This window comes from Rhinoderma darwinii, chromosome 3, assembly GCF_050947455.1.
Source record: "Rhinoderma darwinii isolate aRhiDar2 chromosome 3, aRhiDar2.hap1, whole genome shotgun sequence".
In the NCBI taxonomy this organism is placed as follows: domain Eukaryota; kingdom Metazoa; phylum Chordata; class Amphibia; order Anura; family Rhinodermatidae; genus Rhinoderma; species Rhinoderma darwinii.
Genome location: NC_134689.1, coordinates 202,245,146 through 202,266,389, shown reverse-complemented (window position 1 = coordinate 202,266,389; position 21,244 = coordinate 202,245,146).

The window sequence follows — 21,244 nt, the reverse complement described above, 5'->3', positions numbered from 1 at the left end:
TCCACACTTAATGAAATTGCTGCATATTTTCCGCCCGGAAAATACGCAGAATACAGTAGCAGCAAAGTGAGTGAAATTTACCAAATCTCATCCAGACGCTGCGTAAAATTTCCGACCAGACATTTTGTCCTGCGGTGCGTATTTCTCGTACTGCAGCATGTCAATTCCTGCTGCGGAAAGTGGACAGAATTGCTGCGTTTTTTCAGAGGAGACGTCACCATCTCCCAACATTCCGAAAAACGCAGCAAAATGCGCACCATTTTCTGCAGCAAAAATGCAGGAAATGGTGCTTTTTTTCTGCAGCGGAATTTCTGCTAGTTACACACTAGGAGAGATGTGTAGAGCAGGGAAGGGGGGGCTGGAGGGGGAGCTTCTAAAACAGCAGAGGGAGTTTCAGCACAAGCCACGGCTGCTAAGTAGGAGTGAAGCTCACCTCGCCTCATGACAGGTGCAGTCCTGGCACTAGGGCTCCCTCCAGCCCGAACCGCCCTAATGATAATCCGCCACTGCCCACATTATAAACAGAAATACCAGCAAAATCCCAAACAGAACTACTACCAAGCTAAATCTGCTTTCCAAAAGCCAAATGGCGTTCCCTCCCTTCTGAACCCTACAGCGTGCCCAAACAGCAGTTTACGTCCACATATATGGCATCCCCATACTCGGGAGAACCTGCTTAACATTTTATGAGGTATTTGTCTTCGGTGGCACAAACTGGGCACAACATATTATGCACTAAAATGGCATACCAGTGGAAAATTGCACTTTTCACTTTGCACCATCAGCTGCGCATTAATTTCTAATGAAAAAACATCTGTGGGGTCAAAATGCTCACTACACCCCTTAAAATGTGTTAAGGGGTGTAGTTTCCAAAATAGGGGTCACTACTTGGGGGTTTGTTTTACTATTTGTCCTCCGAGCCCTGCAATTGTGGGCCAATGCTGTGAAAATCACCAAAATAGACCTCCAATGTGCATGGTGCTATTCACTTCTGAGCCCTCTCATATGTCCAGGCAAATGGTAAATGCCTTGAGGGGTGTAGTTTCTTAAATGGGGTTACTGCTTGGGGGCTTCCACTGTAATCTGGTACCTCAGGGTTTTGCAAATGCAACATGGCACCCAAAAATCAAGCCAGAATATCTGCATGCCAAATAGCGCTCCTGCCTTTCTGAGCCCTGTCCTGTGTCTAAACAGCAGTTTATGACCCCATATGGGGTATTGCCATTATCGGGAGAAATTGCTTTTCAAATGTAGGGGGGCTTTTTCTCCTTTTATTCCTTGTAAAAATGTAAAATGTACACGTTTTGTCAGCAAAAAACTTTAATTTTAAATTTTACAGTATAATTCCACTAAATTCTGCAAAAAGCCTGTAAAGTCAAAAGGCTCACTATTCCCCTTAATAAATTCCTTCAGGGGTTTAGTTTCCCAAATAGGGTCACCTTTTGGGGGTTTCCACTGATTTGGTCCCGCAGGGGTTTTGCAAATGCGACATGGCGCCCAAAAACATTCCAGCAAAATTTCCAAGTAGCGCTCCTGCCTTTCTGAGCCCTGACGTGTATCTAAACAGCTGTTTATGACCACATGTGGGATATTGCCGTACACGGGAAAGATTGTCTTACAAATGCTGGGGTGCTTTTTCTACTTAGCCCTTCTAGAAATAAAAAATATGAACATTTTAGTGGAAAAAATGTTGATATTAATTTTCACGGCCTAATTCCACAAAAAACCTGTGGGGTCTAAATGCTCACTATACCCCTCGATAAATTCCTTGAGGGCTTTAGTTTCCCAAATGAGATCACTTTTGGGGGGTTTCCATGGTCTTGGTCACTCAGGGGCTTTGCGAATGCGACATGGCACCCGAAAACCATTCCAGCAAAACTTGAACTCCGAAAGCCAAATGGTGCTTCTGAGTCCTACCGTGTGTCCAAACAACAGTTTATTACCACATATGGGGTATTGCTGTAATCGGGAGAAATTGCTTTTCAAATGTTGGGGTTGTTTTTCTCCTTCATGCATTTTAAATATTGAAGAGTTCTACATTTTACTGGAAAAAATTTAGATTTTCATTTTTACATCCTAATTTTACGAAATTCAGCAAAAAGCCTGTGGGGTTAAAATGCTCACTATACCCTTTGATAAATTCCTTGAGCGGTGTAGTTTGCCAAATGATGTCTTTTGTGGGGGTTTCCACTGTTTTGGCACCAAAAAACCTCTTCAAACCTGACATGGTGCCTAAAATATATTCTAATAAAATAGAGGCCCCAAAATCCTCTAAGTGCTCCTTTGCTTCTGAGGCCTGTGTTTCAGTAAATTAGCACACTAGAGCCACATGTAGGATATTTCTAAAAACTGCAGAATCTGGGCAATAAATATGAAGTTGTGTTTCTCTGGTAAAATCTTCTGTGTTACAGAAAAAAAATGAATTAAAACAGATTTTCTGCAAAAAAAATGACACTTCTAAATTTCACCTCCACTTTGCTTTAATTCTTGTGAAACACCAAAAGGGTTAAGAAACTTTATAGATGCTGTTCCGAATACTTTGAGGGGTGCAGTTTTTAATTTGGGTGTTTTATAGGGGGTTTCTAATATATAAGGCCCTCAAAGCCACTTCAGAACTGAACTGGTCCCTGAAAAAATAGGCTTTTGAAATGTTCTTGAAATGTGGGAAATTGCTGCTAAAGTTCTAAGCCTTGTAATGTCCTGGAAAAATAAAAGAATGTTCAAAAAACGATGCAAATATAAAGTAGACATATGGGAAATGTTAACTAGTAACTATTTTGTGTGGTATTACTATCATTTTTACAAGTACATACATTTAAATTTAGAAAAATGAAAATTTTTGCACATTTTCTCTAAATTTTAGTATTTTTTACAAATAAACACTGAATCTATCGAACAAATTTTACCACTAACTTAAAGTACAATGTGTCACAAGAAAACAAACACAGAATCGCTTGAAAAAACAAAAGCAGTTTATTTATTTTACAATTCACCTTCTATTTAGGTGATCAATTTAGGCTATAAAAAAAGTGTCATTATATATCTTAAGCAGACAGTTAATCTTCATACTGTACAATATATCAAACACTGCAATAAACAAACATATTTTTTGTCAATGCCAAATGCTTCAATGCAGGCTTCAATTAAGCAATGTATATTATGTCCTTGCTGAAATTGTCCTTGACCAATTATGTGACCTATTGTCTTATTATAGTGTGTTATAATCAAAGTCATCACTTTAACATTGTGTCTGATCGAATCATGGCTCTATTAGTTAGAAAGAAAAGATCTTGGATCCTGCTTACAGTGAATATGTTCCATTGATGTACAGTTTCAGTACCATCAAGGTTTTAACATAATAAGAGTTTGAACTGTCTCCAATTAGCAATTGGAATATAAATAAAATCATTCTCATCAGTCCATCACTATATCCCTAATTCATATATATATATATATATATATATATATATATATATATATATATATATATATATATATGTATATATATATATATATGCATATATACTACCGTTCAAAAGTTTAGGGTCACTTAGAAATTTCCTTATTTTTGCAAGAAAAGCACTGAAGATAACATTAAATTAATCAGAAATACACTCTATACATTGTTAATGTGCTAAATGACTATTCTAGCTGCAAACGTCTGGTTTTTAATGCAATATCTACATAGGTGTATAGAGGCCCATTTCCAGCAACCATCACTCTAGTGATCTAATGGTACATTGTGTTTGCTAACTGTGTTAGAAGGCTAATGGATGATTAGAAATCACTTGATAACCCTTGTGCAATTATGTTAGCACCGCTGTAATGAGTTCTGCTGTTTAGAGGAGCTATAAAACTGACCTTCCTTTGAGCTAGTTGAGAATCTGGAGCATTACATTTGTGGCTTCGATTAAACTCTAAAAATGGCTAGAAAAAGAGAGCTTTCATGTGAAACTCGACAGTCTATTCTTGTTCTTATAAATGAAGGCTATTCCATGCGAGAAATTGCCAAGAAACTGAAGATTTCCTACAACGGTGTGTACTACTCCCTTCAGAGGACAGTACAAACAGGCTCTAACCAGAGTAGAAAGAGAAGTGGGAGGCCCCGCTGCACAACTGAGCAACAAAACAAGTACATTAGAGTCTCTAGTTTGAGAAATAGACGCCTCACAGGTCCTCAACTGGCAGCTTAATTAAATAGTACCCGCATAACGCCAGTGTCAACGTCTACAGTGAAGAGGCGACTCCGGGATGCTGGCCTTCAGGGCAGAGTGCCAAAGAAAAAGCCACATCTGAGACTGGCTAATAAAAGGAAAAGATTAATATGGGCAAAAGGATACAGACATTGAGGAAGATTGGAAAAAAGTGTTATGGACAGACGAATCAAAGTTTGAGGTGTTTGGATCACACACAACATTTGTGAGACGCAGAACAACTGAAAAGATGCTGGAAGAGTGCCTGACACCATCTGTCAAGCATGGTGTAGGTAATGTGATGGTCTGGGGGTTGCTTTGGTGCTGGTAAAGTGGGAGATTTGTACAAGGTAAAAGGGATTTTGAATAAGGAAGTCTATCACTCCATTTTTCAATGCCATGCTATACCCTGTGGACAGCGCTTGATTGGAGCCAATTTCATCCTACAACAGGACAATGACCCAAAGCACACCTCCAAATTATGCAAGAACTATTTAGGGAAGAAGCAGGCAGCTGGTATTCTATCTGTAATGGAGTGGCCAGCGCAGTCACCAGATCTCAACCCCATAGAGCTGTTGTGGGAGCAGCTTGACCGTATGGTACGCAAGAAGTGCCCATCAAGCCAATCCAACTTGTGGGAGGGGCTTCTGGAAGCATGGGGTGAAATTTCTCCCGATTACCTCAGCAAATTAACAGCTAGAATGCCAAAGGTCTGCAATGCTGTAATTGTTGCAAATGGAGCATTCTTTGACGAGAGCAAAAATTTGAAGGAGAAAATTATTATTTGAAATAAAAACCATTATTTCTAACCTTGTCAATGTCTTGACTATATTTTCTAGTCATTTTGCAACTCATTTGATAAATATAAGTGTGAGTTTTCATGGAGAACACAAAATTGTCTGGGTGACCCCAAAGGTTTGAACGGTAGTGTGTGTATATATATATACATATATATATATATATATATATATATATATATATACACAATACATATACATATTCCGTTCAGCCATAACATTAAAACCAACTGCATAGTATTGTGTAGTTCCCCCTCATGCTGCCAAAACAGCTCTGACTCGAGGCATGGACTTCACAAGATCTCTGAAGGTGTCCTGTGGTTTCTGGCACCGAGATGTTAGCAGGAGATCTTTTAAGTCCTGTAAGTTGCGAGATGGGGCCTCTATGAAACGGGCTTGTTTTTCCAGCACATCCCATAGATGCTTGATCGGATTGAAATCTGGGGAATTTGGAGGCCAGGTCAACACCTTGAACATTTTGTCATGTTCCTCAAACCATTCCTGAAGAATTTTTACAGGGTGGCAGCGTGCATTTTTATGCTGGATAGAGGCCTCTGCCATTAGGGTGTACCGTTGCCATGAAGCGGGTGTACTCGGTCTGAAACAATGTTTCAGTGGGTGGTACCTGTGAAGTAACATTTACATGAATGCCAGGACCCAAGTTTTTCCAATGGAACATTGCCCAAAACATCAAACTACCTACGCCAACTTGTCTTCTTCCCATATTGTATCCCGGTGCCATCTCTTCCCTAGGTAAGCGATGCTCACGCACCCGGCCGTCCCCATTATGTAAAAAAACTATTTTATTTATCAGACCAGGCCACCTACGTTCATTGCTCTATGGTCCAGTTCTGATGTTCATGTGACCATTGTAGGAGCTTTTGGCGGTGGACAGTGGTCATCATGGGCACTTGCTGCCCCAAGTACAACAAGGTGCAACGAACTGCGTTTTATGAAACCTTTCTATCATAGCAAGCATTAACATTTTAAAAAAATTTGTACTACATTACCTCTTCTGTGGGATTGGACCAGCCAGGCTAGCATCAATAAGCTTTGGTCGCCCATGGCCCTGTTGCCAGTTCACCGGTTCTCCTATTCCAATAAGGGGTTAAACCTTATCTATTTTGGAATCACTAACATGCCAATATCTTAACACCATCACCAACTTCCTCATGTTCTGCCAAGCAAATTGCTGTGATTCATCAAGTGATTGTAACCACTTGTGCAATGATGAAAAATGGATGGTTTACCCTTGTTTAAGTGTAACTGTTTAAATACGCTAATTTTAAAGAAAATGCATGATGCACGTGTAAAATGAGTGGGTTAATTATTCATGTGATCAAAGAAGCATCACTCCAACAATTATCTACCATTATATTTCAAACATTTTGCTTTCCAACCTAATGAAAAATGCTGTATTATCATCATTTGAATTGCACTCAAATGAAAACAAAAAGAAATCAGCATTATGTAGGTATAACACCTGGTGACACTCCTGTAAACCAGTAAGATAAATACATCAACACTTTCCATATACAATTTATTGCTATTTTGGTTACATATTGGGTTTTTTATCATGTAAATTGTATATTGACATTGTTGCTTTGTTGACTGAACACTAGCTTTAAAAGTTATAAACAAGTGTATCCAAGACTTTGCAGGTGTCAGGGGACCAGCATAGTTGTTAACCCCTTAAGGACACAGCCTGTTTTGGCCTTCAGGACACAGATGATTTTTTCAAATCTGACGTGTTACTTCATGTGGTAACAACTTTGGAATGCTTTTATCTATCCAAGCGATTCTGAGATTGTTTTCTTGTGACATGTTGTACTTTGTGTTACTGAAAAAATTTGGTCGATAAATTCAGTATTTACACCGCATTCCAAATTATTATGCAAATGTTATTTTTCGCTGATTTTCCTAAATAGTCGATGCAAATGACAGTCAGTATAATCTTCAAGCCATCAACCGTTGGAGTATAATGCAAAGTTTATTGAACAAATCTCCTAATGATAACAGATGTTTTTTTAGAAGTAAAAAACTCAAAATGCACTGTTTCAAATTATTATGCGCAACAGAGATCAAAACCTTTTAAAGGTTGTAAAGAGAACTAAAATGGTAATTTGTTGAATTTGCAGCATCAGGAGGTCATATTTACAGAAATCAAAAGCTCTTTCAATCAAAAAAACCGTAACAGGCCAAGTTACATGTTAACATAGGACCCCTTCTTTGATATCACCTTCACAATTCTTGCATCCATTGAATTTGTGAGTATTTGGACAGTTTCTGCTTGAATATCTTTGCAGGATGTCAGAATAGCCTCCCAGAGATTCTGTTTTGATGTGAACTGCCTCCCACCCTCAGATATTTTGCTTGAGGATGCTCCAAAGGTTCTCAATAGGGTTGAGGTCAGGGGAACATGGGGCCACACCATGAGTCTCTCTCCTTTTATGCCCATAGCAGTCAATGACACAGAGGTATTCTTTGCAGCATGAGATGGTGCATTGTCATGCATGAAGATAATTTTGCTACGGAAGGCACGGTTCTTCTTTTTGCACCATGGAAGAAAGTGGTCAGTCATAAACTCTACGTACTTTGCAGAGGTCAGTTTCACACCGTCAGGGACCCGAAAGGGGCCTACCAGCTCTCTCCCCATGATTCCAGCCCAAAACGGACATGGTGGCCATTCACCAACCATCCACTACTCCATCTATCTGGACCATCCAGGGTTGCACGCCACTCATCAGTAAACAACACGGTTTGAAAATTAGTCTTCAAGTATTTCTGAGCCCACTGCAACCGTTTCTGCTTGTGAGAATTGTTTTAGGGGTGGCCGAATAATAGCTTTATGCACACTTGCAAACCTCTGGAGGATCCTACACCTTGAGGTTCGTGGGACTCCAGAGGCACCACTCCTCTGTACAACGCCCACTTGGTCTAAAGTAAAAACACGCCCACTAAAGCTAAAAATCGCTCATAAAGTGGTAAAAATAGATAGTTTTTCTAAATAAAAAGCACTGCTGTCACCTACATTACAGCTCCCATCTCTTTATGTAGGAGATAGGGCACTTATAATGTGGTGACAGAGTCCTTTAAGCCCTGCCAGAGGCAGGGCTTAATAGGAGCACAAAGATTCCGGACCCGGGGGCCTTCATTAGGCCCCCAGGCAGCCATAGCAACCATCGCCCCCCCCCCGCGATTGCATCGAAGGGGACGCGATGAGCTGTTAGAGGGGGTTTCCCCCCTCTTTGTATCGATTTAAATGCCGCGGTCGCTATTGACTGCGGCATTTAACGAGTTAAACAAGCGCGATCCGGCTCGTTACTCTGAAGTGTCGGCTGTAACATACAGCCGACCCCCGCATCGTATGGAGCAGGTTCACTCCGTGAGCCCGCTCCATACTTCCCCTACCCGACATTGGCGTATGGATACGTCAAATGTCGGGAAGGGGTTAAAGCAAAAGTAGAGGTGAAATTTACAAATTTTTTTTTTTTTTGGAAGGCCTCATGCACACGACCGTAGCCATGTGCGCGGCCGTGATTTTTGGATCAAACGGCAGCGGACTGTCAGCCGCGAGCCGCACCGCAAATCGCGGGCCATTCACATGGCCGCGGCCATTATTTTTAATGAGCCTGGACCGCAGAACACGGCCGTAATAAGGCATGCCCGTTCTTTCTGAGGTCCAGGCTCCCGGGCCATGCACGGACCCTGAAAACCACGGTCGTGTGCATGGCCCCTCAGGAATGAATGGGGCCGCAATTCTCTCGTGGATTTTCGGGGGATTTATGGCCGCAAAAGCACGTTTGTGTGCATGGGGCCTAAGGTCTTATTACGGCCGTGTTCTGTGGACCAGGCTCATAGCAAATAATGGCCGCGGCCATGTGCACAGCCCGTGATTTGCGGGCGGCTTGCGGTTGGCACTCCGCCCCCGGCCGACCCGAAAATCACGGCTGTGCACATGGCCATGGTCGTGTGCATGAGGCCTAACAGAAAAGGTTTTACCAGAGAAATGCACTCAATATTTATTTCCCATATTCTGCAGTTTTTAGAAATATCCGACAAGTGGCCTTAGTGTCCTAGTGGTCTGAAACACAGGCCTCAGAAGCAAAGAAGCACATCGTGGATTTTGGGGCCTCATTTTTTTTAAAATGTATTTTAGGCACCATGCCAGGTTTGAAGAGGTCTTGTGGTGCCAAAACAGTGGAAACCCTCCAGAAGTGACCTCATTTTGGAAACTAAACTCCTCACTGAATTTTTCTAGGGGTATAGTGAGCATTTTGACCCCACAGGTTTTTTTGCTGAATTTATTGGATTTAGTGTGTGAAGATGAAAATCTACTTTAAATCTACTAAAATAACGTTGATTTTTTAAAATTTTTACAAGGAATAAAGGAGAAAAAGCACCCCAATATTTGTAAAGCAATTTCTCCCGATTACAGCAATACCCCATATGTGGTAATAAACGGTTGTTTTTACCCACAGTAGGGCTGAAAAGGGAAGGAGAATATTTGGATTTTGGAGAGCAGATTTTGCTGGAATGGTTTTCGGTGCCATGTCGCGTTTGCAAGGCCCTGGAGGAACCAAAACAGTGGAAACCCCCCAAAAGTGACCCCATTTTGGAAACTACACCTCTGAAGGAATCCCACAGGTCTTTTGCTGAATTTATTGGTATTAGTCTGTGAAGATGAAAATCTACTTTTTTTCTGAAATAATGTAGATTTTTACATTTTTACAAAGAATAAAGGAGAAGAAGCACCCCAATATTTGTAAAGCAATTTCTCCCAATTACGGCAATACTGCATATGTGGTAATAAACTGCTGTTTGGACTCACGGCAGGGCTCAGAATGGAAGGAGAACCATTTGGATTTTGGAACGCAGATTTTGCTGGAATGGTTTTTGGTGCCATGTCGCATTTGCAGAGCCCCTGAGGTGCCAGTACAGTGGAGGCCCCCATAAGTGACCCCATATTGTAAACCACACTCCCTAAAGTATTTATCTAGTGGTGTAGTGGGTTTTTCGAGACCACCTTTATTGTAGGAACTGATGCAATGCCGATGTGAAAAATTTAAATCTCATTTTTTGTCACAAATGTGTCATGTATAGGACACATACTGTATTTCCTACAAAGTATATTAAACTGAATAATTGCACCCCAACACTGATTATGCTGTGTTTACTATGTCTAAAAATACCCCATCTGCTCCTCTATAAACTGGTGGACCCCAAAATGAATAGAGAACCCTGCGGCTTTCAGGATACCATTTTAGCTCAATTATAGGCCCTATTCCATGCCTTTAGAGGATTTTAGCTGACAGAATGATGTAACACCCCCAGACTTTACTCCATTTTCAAATTAAAACCTCCTAAGGTATTCATCTAGGGGGTGTAGTGCGCAATTTGAGCTCACATTTTGGTCCATAAAATAAGCAAAACTGGTGTGAAAATTTGTGTTTTTTTTCATAAATGTGTCATTTTAAGGCCATTTTTGTCATGCAAAATTCATGATACTGAAGGAATGCACCCCAATATTTATTGCACCATTTCTTCTGTGTTCAGTAATACCTCTATTTTGGCCATAGTCTGCTACCTAGCCACACGAAGGGGCCTGAAACTATACAGAATCCCCAGAAGTTACTCTATTTTCAAAACCACACCTTAAACTATTAAATTAGGGATGTAGTGAGCAAAGTTTTCATAGTGGAAAATAATTCCAAATAATAAAAAATACGTTTTGTTAGTTTTAAGAGGTCAGTGAAAAACCAGAATAAAACCATCTAGAGCCCATACTGTATTGATCATGAACAGCTTGAAATCCTCCAAAAAAAAAAGCACATTGCCCATATCACCAGTTATGAGAATAAATATAACAGCTGAATATGGTAGAACATGGTCATAAAGACACAGGCAAAAATATAAAAACTTAAAATGTTTATCAAAGTATATGATTATTAATTTCTGAAGCTATTCATCTAGGGGTGTAATAAGAATTTTTAAAGCACAAGGGGTTGGCAGAAATGTATAAGGTAGTAGAGAATAACAATTGTTGTTTTTTTTTTTTTTTACAGATGTGTCAGTTAGTTACATTTTTTTGTAGGTAACAATAGAGAAACAAATGTCTGTTCCGCTTTTTTCTGTAGTACAGAAATATTCTATATGTTTTATTCATCTAGGGTTATAATGAGAATTTTTAGTTTTGTTTAGTTATTTTGTGTTCAAGTTTGTAATGGGGCAATAAAGCAAGTGGTATAAAAGAAAATTAACTAAATGAAAAGAGGCAAAAGTGGCAGTGAATAAATGTGAAAAATAGAATAAATAAACAAAATTAATAATCTAGAGAGGAGTGGAAGGTTTTAAAGCAATCTTTAATACAAAGGCCGGGTTTGGAGGGGCATGTGTCGCATTGATAATGATAATCTGTACGGATTCCTCGTTTGTAGCACACTCAACATCTTTTTTTGCGCCAGTAACTTTTTTCACTTTTTTTTGTGTGAGGGGCACCTCTGTTGGAATATGTTGCCCCCGACCTATTCTTGAGGCTTCACTGACTGACGCTGAAGGTTCTCCTTCCTCCTCACCGCTTTCAAAATTTTTAAATGATGTTTTCCTGGTATTCCAGGTATCTACTACGATGGCCGGCAGATCTGTACAAAATATACGAGTTCTACATCGCTACCTGGACTAGATGAATAACTAACTTATTATACCTCATCCTGGATTTCCACATAGCATTATAAGGCTTAATCATCTGGTCGGAAAGATCGACCCCTCCTATGTATTTATTATACGCCTGTATACAAACAGGCTTTGCGGGCTCAGGAGACCTGCCTCGCACGGGGACCAGTGTGCTTATCTCATTGTGTATTGTGCTGAGTATATGGACATCTTTCTTGTCCCTATACCTTAAGAAGAGCACCCCGCCACTGCACATTGCCCTGCTCTCGTCAATTTTCAGTCTTTGGCCTAGGAGGGACTTTGGGAGTCCTCTCTGATTTTTCTGTACTGTTGCACAGGCTACGTTTTTTTTTACCAGTCAAACAATTAAAAAGTGGAACACTGGTGTAAAAATTGCCTAGGTACAAGTGGTAGCCTTCCTATGACGCTATCTCTATGATACCCTTACTGTATAACGCCAAAATGTATTGATATTTGATGCATATATTTTGTATGTGTGTGTGTGTGTCACGATGGGTACGTGGACCCACTGGGCCTTACCGCCATAGCTGGATAGCAGCTGACCAACAGGATACCAAGTCACAGTCTATAGTTCGAATAAGGCTGGGTTCACACGACCTATTTTCAGACATAAACGAGGCGTATTATGCCTCGTTTTACGTCTGAAAATAGGGCTACAATACGTCGGCAAACATCTGCCCATTCATTTGAATGGGTTTGCCGACGTACTGCGCAGACGACCTGTTATTTACGCGTCGTCGTTTGACAGCTGTCAAACGACGACGCGTAAAAATACAGCCTCGTCAAAAGAAGTGCAGGACAATTCTTTGGACGTTTTTGGAGCTGTTTTCTCATAGACTCCAATGAAAACAGCTCCAAAAACGGACGTAAAAAACGCCGCGAAAACGGCGCGAAAAACTCAGCGAAAAATGCGAGTTGGTCAAAAAACGTCTGAAAAGCAGGGTCTGTTTTCCCTTGAAAACAGCTCTGGATTTTCAGACGTTTTTGGTCACTACGTGTGCACATACCCTAAGGGTATGTTCACATGGCCAAATTTCAGACGTATACGAGGCGTATTTTGCCTCGTTTTACGTCTGAAAATAGGGCTACAATACGTCGGCAAACATCTGCCCATTCACTTGAATGGGTTTGCCGACGTACTGTGCAGACGACCTGTTATTTACGCGTCGTCGTTTGACAGCTGTCAAACGACGACGCGTAAAAATACAGCCTCGTCAAAAGAAGTGCAGGACACTTCTTTGGACGTTTTTGGAGCTGTTTTCTCATAGACTCCAATGAAAACAGCTCCAAAAACGGACGTAAAAAACGCCGCGAAAACGGCGTGAAAACGCCGCGAAAAATGCGAGCTGGTAAAAAAACGTCTGAAAAGCAGGGTCTGTTTTCCCTTGAAAACAGCTCTGGATTTTCAGACGTTTTTGTTGACTACGTGTGAACATACCCTTAGGGTACCTGTGGTAACTTCAGACAGTAGCGATGGTAGGCTCAGATGGGACCTTGGCAGTGGGCAGACACCAGGCGTGGTGTAACACGGAAGGCGTAGTATACGGCACACACAACTCCAACTATCAATGGCACAGGAACAAGGTAGCACAGGATACAGGTAGCAGGTACGGGAAAACTAGGAACTGGAAAACACTAAGGGACTATTTGCAAAGACTAACACGGGTAAACACAACAATGCTCAGGCAATGAGGGAAGGGCAGGGCCCTTCTTATAGTCCAGGGTGAGTATGGGCTAATTACATATTAAATTCATGCACGCGCGCTGGCCCTTTAAGGTTGGGCACGAGCGTGCGCGCGCACCCTACGGGACACCGCGGAAGTGAGCGCTGGCATCTCCTGAGGAGGAGATGCGGGCCAGCGCTCACAGATCCATGGCGGTGGCTGTCGGGAGGTGAGTAATCCCCATGGCTCGCGGCCATGGGTGTTACAGTATGTACATATATATATATATATATAAAAATCCCAAAAAAATGAAGAGGCAGCACTCCAAGGAAATTGGTGAAAATAAGTGGTGTGTTTATTCACCCCAGGCAGGCAACGTTTCGATCCGTCTCTATGGGATCTTTGTCAAGCAATGACCAACAATCTTAACAGGGTATATATAACCCAGTGTGGTAATACAATCAGTGATTCAACCTGAGTTAACAAGTAGGAACAGGTGATCCATTAGTGGTTACTGTGGTTACTACATAGCAACCTAAGTGAGCGTGAGGCATCTGCGCAGAGAGCCCTCTGTTATAACAGTGTGTATAGCGGTACAGTGTATACAGTGTTTAGTAAACATTGGTGAAGTGTCAGATTTACTATAAAACGTACAGTACAGGAAAGACGATACTCACCGTTGGACGACATTCAATGAAGAGAAACTCACTCCATCAGCGTCCCCGGCTCACGTATGCGCATGCGCGCACGTGATGCATAAGGGAAGGAGACGGGCGATGACAGTACGAACGTACTGCGCATGCGCACCGCTAATATGATGTTTTCAGTGCGGCAGGGTAAAAGAGGAAAGAAAAGAAGAAAGAGTACCAAGAACGGCAGATAACAGGACCAGGTAAGTAATCGGAACTAGTGCGTAACCAATTTTCAAGACAATGCTACTAACCGCTGCGGAAAGCTGGATACTTAGGCAGATTTGCCATTCAGGAGTCTGGGAAAGCTGGGTGACATTCCCCTTTAAAACGAAGACACTTATGTCCTATGAAAATAGCAAAAGGGGGGAAACCCTAGGAAGGCCTAATACTTATTAAAAACCAGGACCCAATTGCACAGAACACAACCCGTCGCAGGGTCCCCACGTGATGGGGTCCACTCCTAGGGGTACAAAGGAAAAAGGGGTAACTCATTCGTGTACACACAAGTGAGTATCCCAACTTCCAGTGTCTGTATAGGGTGGTAGTGTAAATATTGTGGAGGCACTTCCAATTCAAGAATGCAAAAACACAGAGACATCAAGTGTAATAAGTATGCTTTAATTATTGGGTTACTGTAAACAGAATAATAATGATTATAATGCAAACTATTTGGTCCATGTACGGCATATCTGGTGACAAAAAAATGAATACAGTTGCCAGACTGAAAAAAGGGGGAAACATAATTTGTATGTGTGTCCTATAGGGGTGAGGGTCAAACTCCCGGAAGCAAGCAGGGAAAACGAATCCCTAGAAAATAATAATATTTGATAAAAGCAATGTAAAGAATGTCAGTACATGTCTAAACAATTAGCGAGCGAAGGTGAGAGAGCACATAAGTGGGATCCAAAGGAGTCCTCAACTTAAACAAGCAGCGCCCACCTTGAAATCAACATTAAGGCCATAGGGTCTAAGGGTATTCAGCCTGAATATCCATTCAAGTTCCCGTTTTTTTATAAGAGCCACTCTGTCACCACCTCGGCGTAGGGGGGGGGATGTGGTCGATTATCCTGAATTTTAACTGTTTCTCCGTATGGTTCATTTCAGTGAAGTGCTTAGAAACAGGCAAGTCTAACCTTTTATTTCTAATGGTAAAACGATTGTTGTTGAGTCGCACCTTTAGTTCTAGGGTGGTCTCCCCAATGTAGCACAGTCCGCAGGGACATTCCAGTAAGTAAATCACAAATGAGGAGTTACAGGTGAGATAATGTTTGATTTGGGTTGTCTTGTCCATGATGGGATGTGTAAAGGTGCGTCCCTTAATCATGTAATGGCAAATCACACAGGATAAACAGGGATAGCACCCTGTGTTACTTGCTGTCAAGAACCTTTGTCCTGTTTTTTTTTACCTTGGGCTCAAAGGATGCCCTAACCAGTCTGTCTTTGAAATTCTTTGAACGTCTATGAAAAAGGTTACGTCTACAATTGGCAAACTGATACTAGGAGGGTGGATCAACGTGACAACGGGACCAAACGAAAGACAAAGCCAAGTACTAACCAACTTGGTGCCCTTTCTGCTGGTTCTGCATACCACAGCTCAAAACTTTCCTTTATTAATTATTTTCTAGGTACACGTTTAAACCACGCACCAGAAGAGGAGGCAGAAGACACCATAATACCGGTGAAATCCAAACCACCAAAGTCACAACGGGCACCAACCCCACGACAGGCGTCACTGAGGACCAAGGATGTCAACCCACCTCCAGTCTAGTGGTAAATATTGCATCACAAGCATTGACAGTTGAACAGGAGAGACTTTTGAATAAAGGCCTCTCTTTTTGCCCAAGTACCAAGGCCAACTGGTTTGGCCTTGAGGTTGATCTACATAAATTCTTTCGGTCTATTAAACTTAAAACCTTTTTTGCAGAGGGACAATATAGAGATGATTGTAATATTGTGAGTAAACCTACTGAAATAACGCTCAAAAAATGTGACCTGTTCTTGAAATGTGATTTTGTCCCCTTTCCCTGTCCACCAGCGATAGATACATTTATCACAGCAGTTAAGCTAGATATAGGGAGTTTGAGAGATGAGAGCAAGAGGCTCAGTTTACAACATGCGAATATGACTAGTAGTGAGCTAGCAGTATTATCCGAACTGACCCAAAACAAGGATATTATTATTAAGCCAGCTGACAAAGGTGGAGCCATAGTTGTCCAGGACACCAACGATTATGTGATGGAAATCAGGAGGCAGTTACAGGATAATACGATCTACCAGAAGGTTGATCAAGATCCTAAATTCGAGATCACCAAGAAACTTGACAGTTATTGATAATGCTATCTCTGAAGGCATAATTGATGAACCAACTAAAAAATGTCTAACTATAAACCATCCAGTGACTCCCACTCTTTATACTTTACCCAAAATACACAAAACACTTGTACATCCACCAGGACGTCCAATAGTGTCGGGTATAGGGTCTATTTTCTCTAATGTGGCCATCTTTCTGGATAGGAATCTCAGGACCTTTGCAACGGACACCGCTTCTTATATCAGAGACGCTAGTGACTTCTTACTCAAAATTAAACAGGTGACTGTCCCCCCAGGAGCCATCTTAGCTTCATTCGACGTAGTCAGTCTATATACATCTATTGAACACCAGAGGGGCCTCAATGCTATTGACCAATGTTTGCAGAATAGTAGCTTCTCAGAAAAATGTAGAGGTTTTTTTCTCTCTCTCCTGGCCATCATTTTGCGAAACAATTACTTCAAATTTCAAGATGTTTTCTATATACAGCAACAGGGAACAGCCATGGTCTCTAATATCGCACCTACATACGCTAACATTTACATGGCTATGCTAGAAAAATCATTCATTTACCCCTCTCCACACTTCTCTCAAGTATTGAAATGGTGGCACTATATTGATGATATTTTCCTGATTCGGACAGGTTCCACTGATGAGTTATCCACCTTTCACATGTTCATTAAAGGAAGGGTGTCGCGAAAAAAAATATTTATTTGTGTGTTTGTGTTTGACTTTTTTTTTTCTAACTTTTTCTTCACTATGGGGGCTGCCATTTTTTTTTCATCTCTGTATGTGTCGATTAACGACACATACAGAGATGGAATACGGCACATACATCCCCATAGAGAATGCAAATGGGAGCCGTTCGCATTCACTATTGTGTACGCCGTCTGCGCCGCACCCCCACAGTCCAAATGGAAGGTTTTCGGCTGAGCGACATCCGGCGCCATTTTCTTGTGGACCGGAAACCGCGGCTGGACAGTAAGATGACTACTTCCGGTCGCGGCTTCCGGACATGTGTTCTGAAGCAAGCACTTAGAGCGGAGGGAGCAGACGGAGCAGACGGACCGGAGGGAGTGGCGGCGGCAGGAGCAGGTAAGTTATGTCTGTGTATGTTTGTGTTTTAGTGTGTGATTACCACTGTATGTAAGCCTACTACACTGTGTATTCGCTCAAAAAATGGCGGCACACAGTGTAGGAGGTTTGAACATTCAATCCCCTCCTTTCTCCTGGCACAAGCTAGGATAAGGGAGGGGGGATTCTGTGAGCTCACTAGAGCGTGTGTGTGTTTACACCAAATTTGCAGCATAGAGCAATGTGGTTGCTTTACCAGATGCCAATGCTGCAATTTTGGGAATTGCTCCCTCTAGTGTCCAGCACAGGGAAATTTTATAAATTAGAATCTAATTTATAAATTTTCCTGACTTGTGAAAAAATTAAAAAAATTATAACAATGTCTAATCATGTATACACTAACTGTTTAACTAACAAAAAAAAAATACTAGCGACACATTCCCTTTAACACCATAGACCCAAGTGTAAAATTTACATTAGTACACTTATCCTCTTCAATTTCCTTCCTTGACACCTTGGTGTCCATATCTGACAATCATTTATCTACTGACTTATTTGTTAAACCCACAGATGTGAACAACCTTTTGAGGTTCGATAGTAGTCACCCACGATTGCTCCTCCTCGCATTTTGAGTTCAATGAAGAACGGCTCAAATTACATCTGAAGTGCCCTGCACTTCTTTTGATGAGGCTGTATTTTTACGCGTCGTCGTTTGACAGCTGTCAAACGACGACGCGTAAATGACAGGTTGTCTGCACAGTACGTCAGCAAACCCATTCAAATGAATGGGCAGATGTTTGCCGACGTATTTTAGCCCTATTTTCAGACGTAAAACGAGGCATAATACGCCTCGTTTACGTCTGAAAATAGGTCGTGTGAACCCAGCCTAAGAAATAAAAGGTTAGACTTGTCTGTTTCCAAGCACTTCGCTGAAATGAACCATATGGAGAAACAGTTAAAATCCAGGATAATCAACCACATCCCACCCCTACGTCGAGGTGGTGACAGAGTGGCTCTTTTAAAAAAACGGGAACTTAGACCCTATGGCCTTAATGTTGATTTCAAGGTGGGCGCTGCTGGTTTAGGTTGAGGACTCCTTTGGATCCCACTGATGTGCTCTCTCATTTTCACTCGCTAATGGTTTAGACATGTACTGACATTCTTTACATTGCTTTTATCAAATTGTATTTTGTTATTCATTAATATTTCTCTATTATTATTTTCTAGGGATTCGTTTTCCCTGCTTGCTTCCGGGAGTTTGACCCTCACCCCCGTTGGACACACATACAAATTATGTTTCCCACTTTTTTCAGTCTGGCAACTGTATTCATTTTTTTGTCACCAGATATGCCGTACCAGGACCAAATAGTTTGCATTATAATCATTATTATTCTATTTACGGTGACTCCATAATTAACCCCTTGAGTACCCAGCTCATTTTGGCCTTGAGGACCAGACCCATTTTTTTAAATCTGACATGTATCACTTTATGTGGTAATAACTCTGGAATGCTTTTACCTATCCAATTGATTCTGAGATTGTTTTCTTGTGACATATTGTACTTTAGGTTAGTGCAAAAATTTGGTCGATAAATTCATTGCTTATTTGTGAAAAACACCAACATTTAGAGAAAATATGAAGAAATTATGATTTTTCCAATTTTAAATGTATCTGCTTGTAAAACCGATAGTAATACCACACAAAATAGTTACTAATTAACATCTCCCATATGTCTACTTTATGTTTGCATCGTTTTTTGAACATCCTTTTATTTTTCTATGACCTCACAAGGCTTAGAACTTTAGCAGCAATTTCTCATATTTTTAAGAAAATTTCAAAAAGCTATTTTTTCAGGGACGAGTTCAGTTCTGAAGTGGTTTTGAGTGCCCTATATATTAGAAACCCCCATAAAACACCCCATTTTGAAAACTGCACCCCTCAAAGTATCCAAAACAGCATTCAGAAAGTGTTTCAACACTGTGCTGCCCTGTTATACCGATTTCTTTGCCTGACGAAGACGCATGTCCTGCGTTGAAACGCGTTGCATAATAAATCAACTCATGATTACTCATCTGCCTTTTCTTCATATCAAGTAGCGCTCTCCAAAAAATATCCAGTTTTATTTATATATTTCACTGAAATATACTACCCTTACTCTCCTGCGGCTCAATCACATTGATGCCGGTACCTGGATACGGAAAGCTGCAACCTGGCTTCATCTAACGGACTTTTACATTAAGCTGTACCTGCCAGTACTAGCTTTTATGGTTTATCTTGCACCATGTGGCGCTGTGTACGTTTTTCTCTCTTCAGATACTGCTGATATCGGGTTGATCATTGCATCATTCCCGCTGCTGAGGTGAACCAATTGCTTCCAATATCTTTATGGTTTGGTGAGCCTTCACTTGCCTCAGATCACTAGCTGCCGCTCTCCTATGCAAGTTACCTCTGGACGACTACAATCTGTTGTTTCCATTTGAATACCACGTACTGAATCTGTTCTTTGAACATCTTCAAATTATGTTGGACTTCATCGATGCAAGAATCCTCTCTAGGGATCTCCTGATCTCGGAACTAACTGGTACAATAACCCTGGATATCTGCGAGACTGTGAGTAATCCTTTCTCCATTGATGACACCAAATTAATGACTGAGCTTTATCTTAAACTGGAGGATTGCCTTAAAGATGAAGCTTTCTCTAATATTGATGGACGTTTTCTTGAGATATATATCACGGAGAATATTTCCCCTAGGGGTCTTAGACTAATGCTTGATACACCTTTTTCCAAGGATCCAACCTTCAGCAAAGATTGGTTCGACTATGTGGACCTCTGCACATCTGGTTTTTTGAAAATTTTTTTGGATAAGAGGGTCTCCTTGTGTGCAAAATTAGCTACTGACATAGAGAATATCAGAGAAAACCTGAGAATTTACACAGACCATCCTGATTTTGAAAAACTGTGTACATCCACTAAAAATAGACTGAACAAACATGAACGAGAAATCACCCTCAAAAAAGTAAAAAAACTTACTCGTGACAGGTCTGATTACCTTACTAACCCCAGGGGTCTCTATACCACCAACTCTACTACTGATACTTCAGCCCCTGCTGACTTTGCAATGAGGAACCAAAACTCTATCACTAGTGCCTATCGCACACCTTACCACTATAAGAAACAATTTAGGAACCCTAAATTAAATGTTACCGTCAATAAACATGCTAATAACGTCAGGTCTGCTACTACAGTCAGTAATATCTCTGTCTCTACTAATACTTCTGTCTCTCTCAATACTAAGCCAGAACACACAGGCAACACTGTTTCCAAACATACCACCAACACCTTTATTACTTAATCTCCCATCTTCACCTGCTTAGGTTCAGTTCCCATTCATGCATTTAACCCTTCCGAATTAGAAGCCAGACTTTTACTTCTCAATTCTCCCACACATACACCTGTGCCCCCTCACACTGATACTTCCATTTTCAATGAGTCCATGGACATGGCCGTGTCGGAACATCTCTCATCTTCATTACTCAACCTCACTACTCATGATAATACATCTACCACATTATCCCAGCTGTTACCCACCCCCATGTTCCCTATGCTGTCTACCACGTTACCTTCTGATGAACCCTTGTGTTACATCGATAACTCCTCTATTGATGTTTTTTCTGATGCTACCAACAATACACATTCATCCATTTCTTTTTTAGGACTCCCATCACAATTAACCATGCCACCTTTAACTCCGACTACCCAATCTACAACAATTCTGATGCCCATTTTAAAGAGCCCAAAATCTCAAACCATTACACATTTCT